Consider the following 14,813-nt stretch of genomic DNA (forward strand, 5'->3'; position numbering starts at 1 on the left):
GATTAACTTGGAAAGTCAGATTGAAAAAATTAAGTAACCTGGTTTCTAAGAATCAGAGGTATTCATCTAGGGAAATCTAGAGAATCATGTCCCATCCATAAACAAATAAATCTGTCTTAAGGGGAAAATTCAATTGAATTAAGATAAATAAACCTGCTAATAAGTAGTTATTTTTAAAATAAGTTGTTTGAAGTCAACCTTTTTCCATTTGGGACACCTTACATTTGTCATAGCCAAGGAGAAAGGATAATAACATCTTTGACAATATCAAAAAGTAATTAGTAACTGATAACTGCCTCATGGCAGATAATCTAGATAGAGTTCCTATACTACATGCTAAACCAGAAAAGATCAACAGACAGCAAAGCCAGCCTACCTTCCGACTAGTATTAAGAGAAAATATCCCCTAAAGGATCCCCTAGGGAATGCCAAATCCGGTACAATTCAGTCTCAGTGGAAAAAAAGTCTCTGAAAGACAGGAGAAAAGGAAACTTTACTTATTGAGTGCCTTTTACTTTTACAGAAAAGTGGAAATTACTCCTAATACTATACCCACCATGGTACTATAGTCACCATTTTAAAGATTAGGAAAAGGAGGACCAGTTACTTTTCTAATAGTAGCAAAACTTAAACTGAAATCTAAACCTATCATTTCTTCCACCAAAAATTTGGTTTCTGATACTTTCTAAAATATTTCTACTAATTTGAAATTTATTTCAAATACAACCACTATCACACTACTTAGTCATCAAGTCTGGATGCAAATAAAATCTTTGACTGTTCAGTAATTCTCACTATTGATTAGTGGCCCAAATGCTTCTTGAATAATCATAACCAAGTAACAAGTATATATTATGCCAGGGATTCCACTAATTAGTCTTTATGTATAGATTTGATGATTCTATTTTGCAGATGAGGAAAGTGAATCTCAATAAAATTAAATAACTTGGCCAACTTTCCACACAGGATGAAAATCTGATTCCAAACATCATCTGTGTCTGTTGGGCACTGTGAACTACTACCTTGAGGTAGTTCACAATTTCAACATTAGATCACTACATTCCTTTTGATGACATTTTAAAAAACTAGTTTTCCATTGGTTACTGTGAAAATATAAGTACCATGCAAAAATTAACGTGGAACGCAAAATAATAATGACTGTGTCCAATCTGATTCCAAACTTTGAGAAGTTCTGCCATGTCCAAAATGTACTAGGCTATTAGAACAAATGTATATATTATGTCACTTGGACTTAACTATGTAATAAGCAGAGGTGTTACATATTTCTTTCAGAGTGCCATAAAAAAGTTACTCAGACATTAAAGGCTTTGTGAAGCTAGAATGTTAGAGAATCTCTGTTCAAGACTCTAGTTTTTAACTTAGTAGGTAAATCTCTAACCTCATAGGACCTAGTCTACAGGGTTGTGACTTAAATAACTTCATAAATTCATCCTCAAAACAAGTCATTTTATATCAGTTCCAACATTAAATTTATATCAAAGAGCTTTACTTATTTAAGAAAAAGAAGAAAAATGAAACAATCATATCCAATATTTCTATGATTAGTCTGTTTGTGGACATTTCTTGTTCTAATATGTTCATAATATTGTACTAGATGGATGATAAAATAAGTTTAAGAAGCTACCAACAAAAATCTCAAAACTTGCTGTTTCTCAAGTTTCTTTAACTTGGATTCATCCATATACATATCTTCATCTCCTTCCAGAAGGTGAGCAAAGGGGTATCTCCCATTTACAAGAGCAACCCTTGCAATGGGACATAGGACTAAGAATTCAGGCTCAAATGATCTACCACACTAAAAGAAGAAACATTGCCAAGTGTTAGGGAATTATGTGAATAGTGCATTTGTATTAATGATCAACTAATCCAAGAAGCAATACATTATTGCTGAAGCTATTATAAAGAGAGTTGAATAAGTACTTAAAAACCTAGATGTGAAGGCTAAGCTGATGTGAAATGTACAAGAGACTTAAATATTCTTCATAACCATGACTGGTTATGAGTTACTATTTCAGTGGCATAATAGGAAATAGTACTAGACCTGACTTTGATTTGGGGGAGATATTAAGTACCTAACATAGTGCCTAAGACATAGTAGCTACTCAACAAATGGTAGTTAATATTTTTAATCTGGGGTTTCAAAAACCTTAACAGCTTTCTTTGCTACATGATTTTTCATTAATATTTAAAGTATTTTATGGGAATTCCCTGGTGGCGCAGTGGTTAAGTCCGCCTGCCAATGCAGGGGACATAGGTTTGAGCCCTGGTCCTGGAAGATCCCACATGCCACAGAGCAACTAAGCCCATGAGCCACAACTACTGAGCCCGTGTGCCACAACTATTGAAGCCTGCGAGCCTAGAGCCCATGCTCCACAACAAAAGAAGCCACTGCAATGAGAAGCCCACGCACCACAACGAAGGGTAGCCCCTGCTTGCCACAACTAGAGAAAGCCCGCATGCAACAATGAAGACCCAACACAAACAAAAATTAATTAATTAATCAGTTTTTAATAAAAATAAAATAAAGTATTTTATGATATCCTACATGGGAGAGAATATAAAACAATTCTCAACCTTATACAAGGATAGAGCCATTTTTATTGACATATATCATGAGACGTATGTTCCAAAAACAAGCTAGAATGCTGATAAACATCCAGTGCTTTTAAATTAAGATGTTAAGTGTAATCACCAGGGCAACCACTAATAAAGTAACTAAAAAAATGTACTAAATATTAAAATATACACTAGAAATATTTAACAAAAAAGAACACAGGTGGAGGAAGAAGGAACAAAAAAGACAAAAGATACAGAAAGCAAATGGCAAAATGTCAGACAAAAATCATATCAGCAATTACATTAAATATAAATGGATTAAGCATGCCAATCATAAGGCAGGGATTGGCAGGATGTATTTTTTTAATGATCTAATTATATGTTATCTACAAGCAACACATTTTAGATTAAAAGGCACAAATAGGTTAAAAAAAAGGGATGGAAAAAGATATACTGTGCAAAAAGTAAGCAAAAGAGAACTGAAATGGCTATACTAATATCAGAAGAAATAGACTTTAAGACAAAAATTGTTACTAGAGATAAAGACATTTTATAATGATAAAAGGGTAAATTTATAACGCATAAGGGAATTCTATGAACAACTCTATGCCAATAAATTAGGCAACCTAAATGGAATAGACAAATTTCTAGAAAGACAATAGCAACAAAAATTGACTCAAAAACAAATAGAGGGGCTTCCCTGGTGGCACAGTGGTTGAGAGTCTGCTTGCCAGTGCAGGGGACACGGGTTCGAGCCCCGGTCTCAGGGGATCCCACGTGCCATGGAGTGACTGGGCCCGTGAGCCACAACTACTACGTGTCTGGAGCGTGTGCTCCGCAACAAGAGAGGCCGCGATAGTGAGAGGCCCACGCACCGCGATGAAGAGTGGCCCCTGCTCGCCCCAGCTAGAGAAAGCCCTCGCACAGAGACGAGGACCCAACACAGCCAAAAATAAATTAATTTAAAAAAAAATAGAAAATCTGCATATACCAATAAGAAGTAAAGAGATTGAATTAGTAATTTTAAAACTTCCCCAAAGAAATATCTAGGCCCACACTGCTTCGCTCATGAATTGTACCAAACATTTAAAGAAGAATTAATACCAATTATTTGCAGACTTTTTCCAAAAGTGGACATAGAGGAAATACTTCCCAACTCATTCTATGAGGCCAAATTTACCCTGATAACAATATCAGACAAAAAAATCACAAGAAAAGAAAACCACAGACCAATATCACTTATGAATTTACATGAAAAATCCTCAATAAAATACTAACAAACCAAATTCAACAATACATAAACAGGACTCTACACTATGACCAAGTGGGATTTCTCCTAGGAATTCAAGAATTAGCTTAATATCCAAAAATTAATATAATGTACCATATTAATGGAACAGCAGACAAAGCCACATGATCATTTCAATAGATGCAGACAAAGCGTTTTGAAAATATTCAACAATCGTTCATTTTAAAAAATGAAGAAAAAAATCACAAATAGAAGGGAACTTCTTCATCCTGATAAAGAGTATCTATGAAAAACCCACAGTTAACATTATACTTTATGATGAAAGATTGAATTTTCTCCCCAAGATTAGGAACAGAATGTCTGCTCTCCCACTACTATCCAACACTGTACTGGAGGTTCTAGCCACAGCAATTAGGCAAAGAAAAGAAATAGAATGTATACAATTGGAAAAGAAGGAAAACAATTTATAGATGACATGATTTGTATGTAAAAAATTCTAAGGAATTCACTTAAAAAATCCTATTAGAACTAATAAACAAGTTCAGCAAAGTTGCAGGATACAAGACCAATATACAAAAATTAGTTGTATTTCTATATACTAGCAATGAACAACCTGAAAATAAAATTAAGATAGCAATGCCATTTAATAGTATCAAAGAATAAAATATTTAGAAATAAACTTAATAAAATGTTTCAAGGCTTGTACACTGAAACTACAAAACACCATTGAAAGAAATTAAAGAATTCTTAAATAAATGGAAAAAATCCCATTTTCTTGCATTGGAAGATTTAATATTGTTAAAATGGCATTACTACCCAAAATGACCTACAGATTCAATGCAATTTACATCAAAACTCCAGCTGTCTTTAAGCAGAAGTTGACGAGCTGATCCTAAAATTCATAAGGGCATGCAAGAGACCAAAAATAGCCAAAATGATCTTAAAAGAAAGAACAAAATTGAAGGATTCATACATTCCCACTTCAAAACCCACTACAAAGCTGTTGTAATTAAGACAGTGTGGTACCACCGTAAGGATAGAGACATAGATCAAATTAACAGGGTCAAGAGTCCAAAAATTAACCCTCACATTTGGTCAAATGATTTTCAACAAGGGTAGCAAGATAATTCAATAGGGAGAGAATAGTATTTTCAACAAATGATGCTGGGAAAACTGGATATACACCTGCCAAAGAATGAAGCTAGACCTCACATCATATGTAAAAATTACCTCAAAATTGATCACAGAATTACATGTAAGTGCTAAAACTTCAAAACTCCTAGAAGAAATCATAAGGGTAAATCTCCATAACCTTGGTTTAGACAGTGGTTTCTTACATGTGATACCAAAAGCATAAACAACAAAAGAGAAAGGTAGATAAATTAGACTTTACAGAATTTTTTTTTTTTTTTCTTTTTGGCCATGCAGGGAGGCATGCAGGATCTTAGTTTCCCAACCAGAGATCAAACCTGCACCCCCTGCAACCGAAGCAGGGAGTCTTAACCACTGGACCGCCAGGGAAGTCCCCTATGGAAATTTAAAAAATTTGTGCTTCAAAGAACTCCATCAAGAAAGTGAAAAGACAACCTACAGAAAGGGAGAAAACATCTGCAAAAAATATAGCTGATAAGAAACTGGTGTATCGGGGCTTCCCTGGACGCGCAGTGGTTAAGAATCTGCCTGCCAGTGCAGAGAACACGGGTTCGAGCCCTGGCCCGGTAAGATTCCACATGCCGCGGAGCAACTAAGCCCATGCGCCACAACTACTGAGCCTGAGCTCTAGAGCCCATAAGCCACAACTACTGAACCCACGTGCCACAGCTACTGAAGCCTGCGTGCCTAGAGCCCGTACTCTGCAACAAGAGAAGCCATGACAATGAGAAGCCCGCGCACCGCAACAAGAAGTAGCCCCTGCTCACCGCAACTAGAGAAAGCCCGTGCGCAGCAACAAAGACCCAACACAGCCAAAAATTAACTAATTAAAAAAAGAAACTTGTAGGGTTTCCCTGATGGCGCAGTGGTTGGGAGTCCGCCTGCCGAAGCAGGGGACGCGGGTTCGTGCCCCGGTCCGGGAGGATCAAAAAGAAACTCGTGTATAATATATACATATATACATTTTTATATATTCTAATAATATTCCTAGAAATATTTATTAATAATCGTTATTCACTCGTATTTCAAAGCTCGCTTTGACGAAAGCTTAGTCGTTTAAAAATTGTACGTGTCATTGTGTCCACTTTCCATCATATATTTTATAAAATAGAGAATACATAATCCTTGACATCCTTTTAGAATAACAGAATCTTAAAATTGAAAGAACTTGAGAAGTCATCCAGGCCAGCCTTTATCTGGTAAAAATCTTTTTCACATTTTAGGGAAGGGATTATCTAATCTCTTTTTCAACCCCCTGGTGACAAGAACCCACTATTTCTGAGACAGTGGGTACACTAATTTACAAATCTATTTGTGAGAAAACTAGTTTTTACTGAGACAAAACCTACTTACATTAGGATTATAAAAAATAACTCTGTTACCAAGAGGAACAGCAGGGAAATCTTGCTTTGTTCTAAGAAAGTGGTGCTTGTGAATATTTTTTATTTTAGCCTTTAGATAACAGGTATATTCAAAGTATATAAACCACAATATCACAAACAGTCCAATAGTAAATAATCACTAAGATATTAAATTTTGTGGCCTTAAAAATTAAATGGTAGAACCATAATGCCTCAAACTAGAAATGTGTTTAAGCATCATGTAAGAGAGATGAGTCAGACAGAGACATTTATTTTTTTCTGACTTCAGGGGAGTTCACTTGCAACTAATAAACTTAACATTTAAGAAAAATATTAGTAAATTGACTTTATGGTATAAATAGCTTGAGTTTTACATGAAGTTATAAGTAATCTTTGACAACGTAAATGTTGAAGATAAAAGTTACTATAAGACATGTAATAAAAGAGCTTTGGCAAGGCTCTACTGCTATCCATAGGATTGTGAAAGTCTCCCCACCTCTCTGCTCTCCAGTGTCCTCAAAATGAGGGGGACTGGACCATATTATCTTTATGGTTCCTTCTAGCTTTGATAATTCTGTATAGGATGCATACATTAGGAGAGCATAGGGGTTATTCTATATTGATTTAGAATTAAATAATATCTTCAGTATTTACTGATAATCAGCTGTATGCCAGGCTCTCTATTCCAAGCACAGTGGTGAAACCAAATAGGCAAATATCCCTGCAATCGTGGAGCTCATGTTCTAGTGATTGAGCAGAAATGAACAATGTAAGTAAGTAAAAATACGTATGTTTGACAGTGGTTAGTGTTAAGGAGAATAAATAAAGTAGGAAGGAGGTATATGAAATATTGGGAGGGGATTAAAACTTTAGATGGGATGGCTAGGCAAAGTCTTAATTAGGTGAAATTTTAGTCATGCCTGAGGAAAGAATCTACAATGGAGTGAACTAGTGAAGTATGAAGATGAAAGCAGAGAAGTCTCGGGAACTGGGAGGTTGGTGAGATCATGTGGACTTTCAGATTGCAAGCCATTGGAGAGTTAAACAGAGGTGTAAGGTGATCTGGTTTACGATTTAACATCATCTTTTGGGTAGCTATTCAGAGATTAGACTGCAGTGGAACAAGCCAGAGATAAGGAGGCTGTTAAGAAGCTACTGCAGTAATCCAAGTGAGAGAGGATGGAGGTTTGGACTAAGGAAGTGATGAAGGTGATGAGAAGTGGAATTCTGGATATATTGTGAGGATAGGGCCAACACAATTTGCTGACAGATTTGGTTGAGGGGAAACAGTAAAGAGTCAAAGATAACACCAAAATTTTTGTCCTGAGCACCCGGAAGGGCAGAATTACCATTAATGAAAAAGTCAGTATGAGGAGCTGGTTTAGTGACAAATATCAGAAACGGGTTTTGAAATGTTAAGTTTGAGATGTCTATAGCAATCCACACGACATATCAAGTAAGCTGCTGGTTATAAGTTTCTGGAGTTGAGGAGAATTCAGGTCTGCAGACATATATTTGAGAGTCATTACCACATATACGGTATTTAAAGCCATGAAATTAAGTAAGATCAACAAGGCAAAGGATAGAGAAAGGGAAATAAAGAGTTTCAAAGACTGAGCTCTGGGGTGCTCCAACATTTAGAAGTCAGGGAGATGAGAAGGAATTAACAATGAAATTTTTTTCCCCTTTTTTTTTTTTTTTTTTTGGCAGTACGCGGGCCTCTCTCACTGCTGTGGCCTCTCCCGTTGCGGACCACAGGCTCCGGACACGCAGGCTCAGCGGCCATGGCTCACGGGCCCAGCCGCTCTGCGGCATGTGGGATCTTCCCAGACCGGGGCACGAACCCGTGTCCCCTGCATCGGCAGGTGGACTCTCAACCACTGCGCCACCAGGGAATCCCAACAATGAAAATTTTAAAAAGGTAGACAGAAATGTATAAGAAAAACAGTCAAGGTGGGTGTTATAGAAGCAAAGTGTTTTAAGAACAAGTGGGTGACCATCTGTGTTAAATACTAGAAGAGGTCAAGTTAGAGAAGGATTGAGAATTGACCTCGTCTCATCTAACTTAGCAATGTGGAAGTCATTGGCTGACTTTGTTAAGAGTAGTTTCTGCAGAGTGGTGGGAAAAGATACTTGACTGGTATAGGTGCAAAAATGAATGAGGGGGAAAATTGGAAATATAAAGCATAGGAAACACTTTCAACAAGTTTTTCCATAAAGGGAAGGAGAGCAGTGAGATGATAGTGGGGGTGACTGGGAGAAATTTAGATACAAAAATCTCTTTTTAATGGAAGAAGTTATGGCTTATTTATATGCTGTTAAGAATGATCTGGTAGAGAGGGGAACATGATAATTTGGTAGAAACAGTGGGAAATTTCTGGAGCAATGTCCTGAACAGGCAAGAAAAAAATGGAATCTGGGGCACATATACTTTGGATAGGTTGAGGAAGTTTAGTATTTATGCAAAAAACTTATTATAATGAATAGACATGGAAGTTAATCAGAGTGAGACAGGAAGATAAAAAAAGATCATGAGGATAGGGTCAGTGGTCATGTCAGGCCAAACTATTTTGGGAGTAAGAGAAAATAGAAGGCAATGGTTGCAAAATGGAGTGTGTGAAATTGAGATTATAGACAGTTTGCAGTAAGGGGTATAACAAGATTAAGAATAGGACATGGGAATGAGTGACCAAGGAAGGGTAAAGGAGAGGAGTCAAACAACCTATGATACCAGAGCACAGGTACAATCATCTAAATGAATGTTGAAATTCCCAAGAATTATGACAAACGTGGTATTGAATGGGAAGAGAGTGATCCAACAGCTAAATGCTCAACAGATGAAGGGTAACAACCTAGAAAATGCTTAAATAATTACATTAGGAGAAATAAGAGATGGTAAAATCCGATAACATGAGATTTAAGCTGGATGATTTTTATGAAGGAGAAAGAGAGAAACGGCCTGAAATGCCAGGTATGTTTCTGGGAACATACGTCCTCTTAATACATGATTCTTCTCTTTGTTCCCATATGCCCCATGTACCTTTCTGCTAATTCACTTACCATAATTGTTTCATAATTAATTGTTACCCACTAGACTCTAAACTCCTTAAGAGTAGAATCCTTGTTTTATTTATATTTGTGTCTCAGTAGCTAGCACTGTGCCTCGTACTTAATAAGGACTTAAATACTCATTGGGTGAGTGAATGAATGAACAAATGAATAAAGACCAAACTGCTATTTGTATCTATGAATGAAAATCTCACATGAAATTTTAAATGTAAGTTTCTTGACCTTAAATATCCATTTGACTATTTCCAAAGACCAAATGTATAAGGCGTTTACAAAGTTGTCCACATCAGTCTCTAAACATAGACTCAGTCTCCATTTGCTATTCTCTTATCATGAGAGTTGCTAATAATTTGTATTTCAGTATATTTTCATTGTATGAAGGAATCCTAGGTTCCTAAGAAAGTGGTGTTAGACCACTATCAGTAGCATCTAAGAAAATAAAAGGTTAGGGTTTAAAAATCCTAAGAAGCAAAATAACTTTCACTATAATGCTAGCCCTTTCTCATCGTGATTATAGCTACAGGCTTCATGGTAGAACTATTCCAGAACTTTTACAGCCACATCCTTCATTTGAACCAAGCAACCATTGTCCAAACAGCCACTGCAATCAGAGCCCAAGAAACTCTAGAGCAGGAGGTCTCCATGGGGGTGAAACAACCATAGGGGAATTTTGGAAATATATAAGGCACATTGTATCATCAGGAAGATGGGAAAAGGAACACACTGATAACATTTTAAGCCAATCCAGAGATGTCAGTTTTCCTGTAATCTAGGGAACTACTGATCAAAGAAGAACTCTGTACTCTTTGTAACTTCAAATGTCATGCTAGACATTTAAAAGAGTGAAAAACTTGCTCATAATTATTAGAGCCTAGAACATGGCTCAATTTTACATTTAAATCTAGTATTTTTTCCTTGATTTTAATATACACAGAAATTGCCAGGAATACATGACCATGTGCAAAGAGGGAATATTGTCCTTTATTGGTTTGAGATTTTGATTGTTGACAATTTCATATGATTATGTCACTGATGGCAAAACCACTCTGAGTTGCCAATACAGCAAAGCTGTGTGAGTTTATATTTGCAGCTGTTGCATTTGTGGTGATTCTGCATAAAGGTGCAAGCCTCTAGGCACTCATGTGTTCTAATGGAGTTGTTCCCCTATATTTCCTACCGAAATACATATTATTTTATCAAAACTTGTTTTTTCACATTTTCTCATTCATATATATATATATGAATTGTGTGATGTTATTATATAGCTTTAAAATTACATGTACAATTGGGTTATATCACCTATTTCACTTCAAATTAGTAAAGGTGATGTTACAAAATCTAAGTTATTAAAAACTGTTCTATAGAAATACTGTTTGAAATCATGAAGGTTAAGAAATTCTGCTGTAGAGCAGCAGTGTCCAATAAAACTTTCTGCAGTGATGGAAATGTCCTATATCTGCATTGCTCAATGCAGTTTGTACTAGCTACTTGTGGCTATTGAAATGTGAGTATAAGGAACTGAATTTTTAATTGGCATTTTTATAAGCAAGGAAACCCAGGGTCAATATCCTTTTGAGGATATTGAGAAGGATAAACAGGGCTCATGACAGGGAAAAGTAATGGATATATCTGGACCGATTCAGAGGGCCCTGTGTAAGGATTTTGGTTTTGATCTGTTAGCATGTGAGAAATCATTGTTGATATGACCATATGAATCAAATTATTAGTATAGTATCAGGCCAAATTCAGCTTACTCTCTTTTTCATTATGGTTGAAGCTATTACTAGAAGATTGATTTTTAACAGAAAAACCGTAGATGAAATTTTATAGTAGAATGTCTTATAGCCATAAATCATCATTGAAAAGTCCCATTTCCACAGAATAAATAAAAACGTTTCCACATAACTGAAGCATGTGTAGGAAATAAGTATTGCCTTGGGGATCAAGATTTTCATCACGTATATTCTTTAAAAATACTGGCTTTGTGTTGGATACTTTGAACAGCTAAATAATTTAAATCTCCTACATAGCAGCTACAAATAGCTTTTGTTGGTTATCTGAAGGAATAATATGCTGAAATGTGAATGAGAGAAGTCATTAATCACACAAAGTGTCAGTGCACTAGAATTTGGGAGAGCTGTTTCTCCATATGTGGATGTTGGGCGGGAAGACTAAGGCAGGTTCTCCTCTAGCGAGTGGTGAAGAGTTAGGTTTGGTGACAGACTTTGGTTTGAATCCTGGCTCTGCCATTTCTGAGCTAGGTCTGGTGCCCCATTGGTAGAAAGGGGTTAATGAAAGCTCCTATTTCACATGTTTACTGTGAGGATGAAACAAGAGAAAGCATGTGAAGTGTTAAGAGCAGTATCTGAAACTGAAGGAGTACCAAGTAAATGTTGGTTGTCATGGTTAGAGTGTTCGTAGAGGGGTAGGTTTTGGGGAGGTTTTCTCAGATGTTCTCTCAAGCAGCAAAAAGGGTTTTAGAGTCAGATAGATCTGGACCAGAATCCACATTCTTCCGTATATTATCTTTGTGAACTTTGACAGTTTATTTAAAATTTGCATCTATAAAATGGAACAACAAACAACGGTAAGTACCTTGTTTCCTTCTCTAGAACCTAAGTACCTTGAAGGGAAAGGCTACCTCTTATCATTTTTCATATCATTCTTGACATACTGCTGTACTTAAGTTCTCAATAAACAGTATTTGTTCACTAACTGATAGAGTGTACTCAGAGCCTCAAAGGATAGGAACACAGGCTCTGCACTCTGAGGAGCCTTGCATGGCACATTTTGGGACACATAGTACATACTTAATAAGTAGGTCTTTTGAGAGCACGTGGACTGCCTAAACTTTATCTGAGATCTGTCATTCACTTTTTAATTCTGAAAGGGAGAGAATGACTGCTGTATTTATAAAAAGCTTGCTAAGTCATAGTATACTGGTAAGGTAGCTAATGTTCCTGATTTGCTAATTTGCTTTTTAATGAGTAAACCAAAGTTCAGAAAATGTAAGTAACTTGCCCAAATGTACTCAACTAGTAAGTAGTGGAGGAGACATCAGAACTCAAACCTATCTGACTTCAAAGTCCATCCTTTCCTACCATTCTTCATTGCATCTAAATTAAGGAAAGATAAAAGAATGGCAAAAACACAACCCAGTTTAAAGGGTATTAGAGGAAACTGAAATAGGCTCAAGTCAGTGTCTATATCTACTACTACCTACCCACGCGTTCATCCCCCTTCATAGTAAACTAGGCTGCAGAGTGTAAAGGAGTAAGTATCAGAAGCCCTGAGTTCTAGCCCTATTTTCTTCTCATAAGCTATGTAACCTGAAGCAAAACACTCACGTAAAATGCCCTGAAGTTTGTCCACAAAGTTGCAAGAATTATACCAGCCCTAACAGCCCTCCAAGATTATTCTAAGACAAGTGAGATGACCTATATAAACATCTTTGGTAAACTGCGGAGATGGATTCAAGTGTGAGGCACTGATTCAAATAATGTAACTGTTCGTTTTGAGAGTAACTAAATAGACCAATTAGCCGTGAAGTTTTAAAACCATAATAAACAAAACCAAATCACAAAGAAGTCAGGTCACTTTTACTCCTATTATTGAAAGCAGCTTTTTTGTCATCCACAGAGGTTGCTTGGGAAACCACTGCAAGTGGATTACAAATATGTTGACTGCCAGCTCTGCTCACAGCCACCACACACACACACACACACACACACTTCACATTGTTTCCCCAACACAGACTCGCTTCACAAAATGTTTGTAAGAGTGATCCCAAAGGGGTTTTGGAGTGAGAATCAAAAGGTTGAAGAGAAAAAGGAACAAGAACAAACAGGGCCATACAGTTATGTCAAGTTCATCCTGTTTCCTGTAATCAAAAGGGAAGGTTTGTTTAACTGCACAAACAGTGGCCATGAGGAAACACCATTCCTAAAAGACAAACAGTAAAAATTCATTCTGCCTCCACAGAACAAAAGGTCCTCCACTGAGGTATTTGTTGTTTGGAAGCCACCATGGAGAGGAAGATTCTTCAGCATGCCCAGATCACTCACCATTTGAAAAGAGCTTTGATTCTCAAAAAACTCTGTGAAGTAGGCAAAGCAAATAAATATTGTTTACTCAGCCCTTTCGCTCAACTAATATTATTGAGCAACCACTATGTTCCAAGTACTGTCTAGACCAGTGAAGGTGGAAATGTTCTGTACCATGTTGTCTGATGCTATAGTCACCGGCCACGTAGGGCTGTTGAGCACTTTAAATGTGCCCAGCATTTTTACCCACCCTCCCTAAGCTGGGCCCCAACAAGAGTCCAGTCCCGTGTTGTTTGAGGCAGAAGAACGAAACCAAGTTTTGTTCAGAAGCAAAGGAAAGTTTTCTTCTTTGATCAAAGAATGGACAGGTGAGAGTTGCGCTCTAGAGCGCAGGCTCTCCCCGACAGGCCGTGGGCGGGACTGCTTTATGGGGGTCTCCTGGCAGGGCGGGGGCGGGGCTCTCACAGGTCTGGCCCTGCCACGCAGCTCCCGGCACTCGCTGCAAATCTCGGGTGCCGGGGTGCAGCGTCTCTGCACACGGCCCGCCGCCACCAGCTTGGGTGGAGGTGTCCTGCATGGAGTCTCGACACAGACTCCTGAGCGGAGGTGCTGGCTCAGCTGTTTAGCACTGGGAACTCTGGTCTGAGGAGCTGGGGGCTAGGCCTCCGCACATGGCACCCTATTAGCAAATGAAACTGGACGAAAAACAAAGGAAAAAAAAAAAAAAAAGAGGTTAAACTTTATCTTATTACCCAATTTCTATTTTTTTAATTTATTTATTTTTGGCAGTGTTGTGTCTTCATTGCTGCGCGCGGGCTTTCTCTAGTTGCCGCGAGCGGGAGCTACTCTTCGTTGTGGTGCGTGGTCTTCTCATTGCAGTGGCTTCTCTTGTTGCAGAGCACGGGCTCTAGGCGTACAGGCTTCAGTAATTGTGGCTTGTGGGCTCTAGAGTGCAGGCTCAGTAGTTGTGGCTCACGCACGTAATTGCTCCACAGCATGTGGGATCCTCTCGGACCAGGGCATGAACCTGTGTCCCCTGCATTAGCAGGCAGATTCTCAACCACTGCGCCACCAGGGAAGCCCTATTATCTTTTTGATTAATTTTATTTTTCATGGAGATATGACATATATGCTAAACATGTAAAGTGCATTATATTAATTATACAATTTGAAGATTTTTTTACACATGTAAAATATGATGTAACCACCACCAAGATAAAGACATGGTAACTCCTATCATTACAGATTAGTTTTGCCTATTCTTGAATTTCATGTAAAGTAAATCATACAGTTAGTATTCTTTTGTGTCTGGTTTCTTTCAATAACATATCTGTGACATTCATCCACGTAGGTAATTGTATT

At 37.5% G+C, this 14,813-nt stretch overlaps 1 long non-coding RNA gene across 3 annotated transcripts in view; it reads right to left on the reverse strand.

Moving 5' to 3' along the window:
• The window catches only part of LOC117313955 (uncharacterized), a 188,577-nt gene that overhangs the window by 68,674 nt on the left and 105,090 nt on the right, over window positions 1–14,813 (reverse strand). The gene's annotated exons all lie outside the window — the stretch shown is intronic.

The sequence above is a fragment of the Tursiops truncatus genome, chromosome 1 (assembly GCF_011762595.2).
Source record: "Tursiops truncatus isolate mTurTru1 chromosome 1, mTurTru1.mat.Y, whole genome shotgun sequence".
Taxonomy (NCBI): Eukaryota; Metazoa; Chordata; class Mammalia; order Artiodactyla; family Delphinidae; genus Tursiops; species Tursiops truncatus.